The 7172-nt window shown below is 44.3% G+C and overlaps 1 protein-coding gene across 1 annotated transcript in view; it reads right to left on the reverse strand.

The window, feature by feature from the left end:
- Positions 1-2827, reverse strand: part of TPRG1 (tumor protein p63 regulated 1) — a 143682-nt gene extending 140855 nt beyond the window's left edge. The window contains exon 1 of the mRNA XM_027109024.1: positions 2610-2827. The gene's annotated coding sequence lies outside the window, so the exon portion shown is untranslated. The remainder of the gene's footprint in view (positions 1-2609) is intronic.
- Positions 2828-7172: the final 4345 nt, after the last annotated feature.

Below are 7172 nucleotides of genomic sequence, written 5' to 3' on the forward strand. Positions count from 1 at the left end.
AAAATAAAATACTCTGTAGATCAATCAAGTTACAATCTCTATAAATAAAGTTCATTTCCATCATCTTCCAAAAGTAAGCTCCTGCTGTTCCTTCCAAAAACCTGCTCCTCTCATGGTCTTCTGCGACCCCAATGAAGGCCACACCTTCCTACCAGTTGCTCAAAAAAATCTTGGAGTCATCCTTGTCTCCTTCCTGTCTCATTCCTCCCCATTAAATCAATCAAACACAGGTCGAAACACTTCTCACCACCTCCACCACTACCCGCGTGTCCAAGCTTCCACAGCAATCATCTAGATGCTAAGGAGAAGTCAAAGTACCTAAAACTTGCAATTGAAAGGAGTCTTAAAGGGCATCTAGGTATAGTCCCCAAAATGACAGAGCTAATGCTTCTACTTAGGGGTGCCCAGCACCATTCACTACATGTAGTGGGCAGTGAAAGAGTTACAGCCCCAGAGACTACTGGCTGCCTGGCCTTGTGCACACCGTGTCATCTTTCTGAGCCTCAGTTTCTCTATTTTGAATAAGGTAATTGGTTAAGTGATTTCTTCAAGACCCTTACAGCCAGAAAGACACTTAAGAATATATAGAAGCCTGCTATAAATTACATAAGATTGCAACCCACTGCATTGTGGTGGGCCCACGGGGATGAATATTAGTACTGTCATAACAAACTCAAACACACACACACACACACACACACACACACACACACACACACACAAAGGAAACATTTCCTTCCACAACTAAGAAAGATACAACCTTTAGCGCATGAAGAAAAAAAATGATAGCTAAAATTAGCATCTTAAAAAAATAAACTACATAATCACTGAAGATGAGATTTTCTTAAAACTGTAGAACAATGAGATATAATGATAGCTGTCATAAGAGAGGAAATTGTAGGAGTCAATCTGAAAGGATTTGGGGATGTTTTTCCCCCCCTATTGAGATTTGTTTTTCCACATACCACAGTAAGACAGAAAAGCTAAAGTATTTCCCCAGGGCTGTTTTGATCGGTGCCTCATAACACTGTTGTTGACATTAAGAAATTGTCATTCACGTTGACTGATTTGTGTATATTGAAGAATCCTTGCATTCCTGGGATAACCCCACTTGATCATGGTGTATGATCCTTTTAATGTGCTGTTGGATTCTGTTTGCTAGTATTTTGTTGAGGATTTTTGCGTCTATGTTTATCAGTGATATTGGCCTGTAGTTTTCTTTCTTTTTGACATCTTTGTCTGGTTTTGGTATCAGGGTGATAGTGGCCTCGTAGAATGAGTTTGGGAGTGTTCCTCCCTCTGCTATATTTTGGAAGAGTTTGAGGATAGGTGTTAGCTCTTCTCTAAATGTTTGATAGAATTTGCCTGTGAAGCCATCTGGTCCTGGGCTTTTGTTTGTTGGAAGATTTTTAATCACAGTTTCCATTTCAGTGCTTGTGATTGGTCTGTTCATATTTTGTATTTCTTCCTGATTCAGTCTTGGCACATTGTGCATTTCTAAGAATTTGTCCATTTCTTCCAGGTTGTCCATTTTAATGGCATAGAGTTGCTTGTACTAATCTCTCATGATCCTTTGTATTTCTGCAATGTCAGTTGTTACTTCTCCTTTTTCATTTCTAATACTATTGATTTGAGTCTTCTCCCTTTTTTTCTTGATGAGTCTGGCTAATGGTTTCTCAATTTTGTTTATCTTCTCAAAGAACCAGCTTTTAGTTTTATTGATCTTTGCTATCATTTCCTTCATTTCTTTTTCATTTACTTCTGATCTGATCTTTATGATTTCTTTCCTTCTGCTAACTTTGGGGTTTTTTTGTTCTTCTTTCTCTAATTGCTTTAGCTGTAAGGTTAGGTTGTTTGTTCGAGATGTTTCCTGTTTCTTAAGGTAGGACTGTATTGCTATAAACTTCAGCCCCAAATGAAAGCCAAAGCATGTGTCAGGCTCCACGTAGTGATATTCTCCAATTTGCATAACAGTGTTCAGTTAACAAGGCCGCCTTACGTACATATTCTCATCCATTCTCTAAAAATAGTCCATTTGATGAAGCCTAGATATCACTAGAAAATCTCTCTCAGATGAATTCAAAATATCCCTCTCAATCTGCCTGAAAGAAAAGAACACCTTTTGTTTGCCATTTGACAGTTCAGGAAGCCCTTTCACTTCTCTTGGCTTTTAGAGAAAAGGTGTGACCTGCTTGGGGGGGGGCGGGGTGCAGGGGGTGCAGCAGAGAGGGAGAGAGAAGGAGGCATCAGATCTAATCTTGGCCTTAGTCTGCAGATGAAACTTGAACAAATCACTTCTATTCACTGAGCCTCAGTTCCTAAGCCACTGAATAGAGATGGTTCTTACAGGGCAGTTAAGATCAAAATCAATAGAGAGATAAGTATGTCCAGGGATTTTATAGGCTGAAAATGCTGGTCTACAAATCTCATGAACCCTGAGCAGTAAGGAATAGAGCACTTTTCATCGGGTCATGGAGAATATGAGTCTAGATGGAACTACAAGGCAGTAGTGGAGGGGACGCGAGACACAAGTTGGGGACAAGAGGAATCAGCTCATAGAGAGGAGCCCCATCTCTTTGTAGAACCAGTGACAAGCCACCTGGCCTTACCTGAGTAGACTCTGGCCAGTCCTCAAGGATCTTCCTCTCTTCTTGGACAAAGGGGGCCAGACCACAGACAGTGGCCAGTGGAGATGTGGTTGGCTCAGAGAAAGCCAAACAAGAGGGTGTTTTCGTGCTGTCATCCCACTCGGTCTGAATCTTGCCTCACCCAGAGGGCTGAGAGTAACGTGCTCAACCTCCAACAAAGGGTCAAATGAAAGGACTGGAGATATTTACAGGGAGGAACTCCACCTGTCAGAGATGGGGAACTGGCTTTGTTGGTGGAGCTTTTCTTGTTCTACAATGACACACCTCTCTCTCCTGTCCACTCCTTCAAGAAGTCCTGGATTTTTCTGCCCACTCCCTCTTTGATTGACCTCTTATGATGGCGTGGGCAGAAGCAGCCTGCTGTCCATTCCTCCCTGGCATCTGTATGCTTCCCATTCACAGTAAGAAAGCTTAAGTCTGAAGACTATCCTCCTTTTATTAACATTAACGATGAGTTGGGTTTTTGGCTATTTGTGATTTTGAGTATCATCATCACTTTCAGATCAGGAGAGGAGAGGCATGTAGAGCAGTATGTCTATAAGAACAAACACAAACTCTCCGGTCGGTATTCCTATTAGACTATTTGCTACATGACACTCTTTTCCACTTAAGTGGATGTCCCTCTCATTAGACTATGAGCTCCTTGAAGGCAAGGACCACATCTTATTCTCCCATAGATTCCCCACAATGCCCAGTATGTGGCAAGCAGCAAATAAATGCATATTGAATGAATGGTGATCGATGAGTATCTAGTCAGTGAATCCTGATCTGCCGTTTAATGGCTTTGCAACTTATGGCAAGTCATATTTTTACCATTCTGAGCTGATATTTCTGTAAATTGAGGATATCATTCCTCCTTCAGGGATGTGGATGGAATTTGAAAGGCAGCCTATGAAAACGAATGTAGAATAAGACTTGACATGGCAACAATGGCTAGAAAATGTAATTGAATCTTAGATTTTGAAACCCAAATAAGAGTTTACTACTTAGAGAGTCATTATAAAGTAAAATATGAACTGTGAAGAGAATCACAGGTCCACGTGTCTTTTTTACACGTCTCCACAATATCTATGATGTAATCAGTTTATGCTTTCACGCAGCAAGTAGTTAACTGAGCAAGGACCTTGGCCAGTCTCAGTTCTCAGAGCAGACAAGGATCGGAAAATGAACTAGACACAGCCTCTGACATAAGGAGTCAGGAAGATGAAATATGTAGAAAAATGATGAACACCTCAGATAGGATCAGAACAAGCACTGTGGTGAGTCACAGGAAAGAGCAATCCAGGGAGGCTTCACAGAGGAAGAGGCAGCCTTCACTCTGGGCTGTTAAGAAGAGCTGGCATTTCAACAAGTACAGACAATGGAGTTGGATATAAATGTTAACTGTGGGATGGACTGAGCCACTGTTCCCTGATCTCACTGATTTTTGTCCTCCTTAATATAGACTCCAGGAGGAAAAGAGTTTCACATAACTGGTATGTAGGTCACACCACTTACACACCACAAAACTACAGGGCCATTAGAAGTAATTGCGAGACAAATACTGTTCCCACTGAGCTCCAAGTGTCTTTATGATGGCTCAGGATGGGGGCAAAAGGCGGAGAGGAGCAAAGAGATGCTGGATCCCAGCCCGGTCATTTAGGAGGGGGACGAACCAATGTATTGCTGTTGAAGTTACTGCTGCATTGAGTTAGTTTAAAGGGCAAGATGCTCTGTGAAAAGACACCATGTGTCCACGTGGCGGCTATCTAATTATCACTAGGTTTCCAGGGGCTGCTGAACCCTCCTCCCAGCTCCTGCTGCACTCCTGTCACATTGCAGCCTGCGGTAACTGGAGCAGGAAACAATATACATCCAGGAAGGACAACAAGCAGAAGAAAGAACGTCACACAGAAAACATGGGCTCTGGTCCCTCATCCGCCGCTCAAGGGGATCGGCAGCAAGTAGCTTAGTCTTCGCCAAGCCTCAGTTTCCTCTTCTGTGCAATAAGAATTATAATACAGACCCCACCCACCTCCCTGGGCGAGATTCTGGAGGTAACGCCAGCTTTGTAAATGCTAATATTTAGGTATGAATGGGCAGTGCTATTATGATGGGACATATGATGACACGTGGGATTTGCCTCATGTCTACTGTTCCCAGTTGTATCACAAGCTATGTACAGATCTCCTGCTGGATGAGAACATAATCAACAGCTGAGGAGCACAGAATCACAGAAAAATTTTACTAGATAGGCACTTAGAGATCATTTCTCTTGGAGTGTTGCTTCTTCTCTCTCTTTTGCAACAGCCTTTACAATTGATTCCCCTTCCTCCGCTATTTCAATCCTGTGCTCCCTGGGAGAGAATGTTAAGTTGTTCCTTATTTGGGTTAGGAAACACTGGTTTATTAGACCTCCTCCTCTCCTGCCAGTTTTCAGATGGAGATGGAGTAACACCCTGATGCGCACTCAGCTAGCTCTCATCCTGGCCTCCGCAGGGCTATTCTCTTACATACGTCCTGGGGGCAGCAGATGGACAGGAGAAAGCATGAGTAGGCACGGATCCTCACCACACCTGAACCAGAACCACCTTTTCCACCCTAGCTTTCCCCCCCACCCCCAGTGCAGAGGATTGGTACATAGCCATGCATCACTGAGGATAAATAGATTCTGTCTATAAGAATCCCACATCCCTACTCCCCAGCTATGCGCCCTCCCCAGGAGTCTTTTAGGAAAAAGGAGCACAGTGATGATAAATAGATCCAGGCAGCAGTTGTTGAAGCAAACAGGAACCAGCAGGCCGATTATCAACTGAGGCATGTAAGTGGCATGACTTTCTCCTTCTCCTGAGTTCCAATAGCACACAGCAGGCATTGCTAGTATTACTCCCATTATGGTTAGTTTTCTCCCCTCATACAAAGCTGTCTACCTTCTGTAAAGGTAGGGGCGATCTCATAAACATTCTTTTCAGGATCTAGCATGGTACAGGAGCTAGAGGTACCATCCACTAAGGAAACAGAGGTGCTCAAGAGATGCCTGATAGATGGAAGGATGAATAAATGCACGAATATGTGATCTACTGGGCTCCCCTTCCTGGCTCCATGAGGTCCTGATGCCTGAGAGATGACAAGCAGGAGAAAGAAGCAATAAGTTCCCCCATGATTTTGACATGGAACTAAATTCAGCCCAAAGCATCTTTTTTCCTCTCTCTATTTACTCTGGACAATCTGTCCCTTATCAGATGAGCTCAAGGCTGGTTGGAAATATGCGTATTTTATTTGAAAATATCATCTTCTTCCAGTTTTGTTTTGCTGCACAGACATTTGTCTGCTTTGCTGTGTGTTGTGCATCAGATAGGATTCAGACAAACTGCTTTGGCTTCCTAAACTGTTTTGTTTTCTCCATTCAATTATCATTTATCTCATTTCCCTTCCTGCATCTCGCTCTTGTTCTCAAGTTCCAATTTAACCCACAATGAGAGAGCACAATTTTGTTGTTACTCAGCTCCAGGCTGAGAAAGGGCACGGCAACTAGAAGGTCTGAGAATTAGTCACTCACCAGCAGTGTGACCTTCCAGGAATCTCCTTTCCTATCTTGGTGTGCTTCTCCTTTGCAAAATAAAGTCTGCTCTTGACTGCCACAGAATCTAAGGGCAACTGCTTGAAACTCTCGGGGCACCAGGCTGTAGTCACCCTTGTGCCATTTTCCACATTCAGTGCAGCTGGGGAAGACTTCTCATCACTTCTGGCTTTGGTTCGAGGCAATGGTCTGGGGTCTACTGGCCGAGTCAAGTCCCTCCCTCTCCACCCCAGATTCCCACCCCACTCCCTGAGCCACCCTCCCGCAAGGCAGCTTCGGGCCTGCAGTCTGAACATTGTACACAGCCCGGCTTACCGAAGGGCCCCATGTTTGGTTTTGCTCTGCTGTCACCATCTTGAGAGCCTTTATAATTTTTGAACAAGGGGCCTGCATTTTCATCTTGCACTGGGGTCACAAACTATGTAGTCAGTCCTGCCCCTCCTCTTCCACCCACAGCCCCCCAAAGCAAGAAAACTAAGAATCGTTAGGAAGAGGGCAGCAATTGGGCAGCTTTGCCAGGCAGGAATGGCCCTGAAGGGATCAGCCCAATGCAGAGTATTGCCATGGACCTCCCTTCCTCCTACATAGAAAACCAGAACGTGGAACTGGCCATAAGCGTCATCTGTATCAACCTTCTCCCTCTTGGGAGGCTTGGGGGCCTGACTCATGCCGGGGTGTCTCACCATTCCTGCTAAGCACTGGGCTCCTCCCTGCTCTTAGGGCTCAGGTGGAAACGTGGGCTGCCCTGGAGTGGATGTGGAAACCATCCAAACACCACCCGACATGGCAGAGCTGGGCAGGATCTCAGGGAAGAACCCAGACAGCCATCACAACCCAACTTCCTTTATCAGTGAAACAAACCGCAGCAGATTAGAGAAAGGACTGACCCAAGTTCACACTGTGAGTCAGTTTCCCAGGCTGCTCTTGTCATTAATTCTCTTTTAGATCCTTCCCCTTTCTATGTA

The sequence above is a fragment of the Aethalodelphis obliquidens genome, unplaced genomic scaffold (genome assembly GCF_003676395.1).
Source record: "Aethalodelphis obliquidens isolate GAN/ISIS:26980383/991018 unplaced genomic scaffold, ASM367639v1 scaffold1, whole genome shotgun sequence".
Lineage (NCBI taxonomy): Eukaryota > Metazoa > Chordata > Mammalia > Artiodactyla > Delphinidae > Aethalodelphis > Aethalodelphis obliquidens.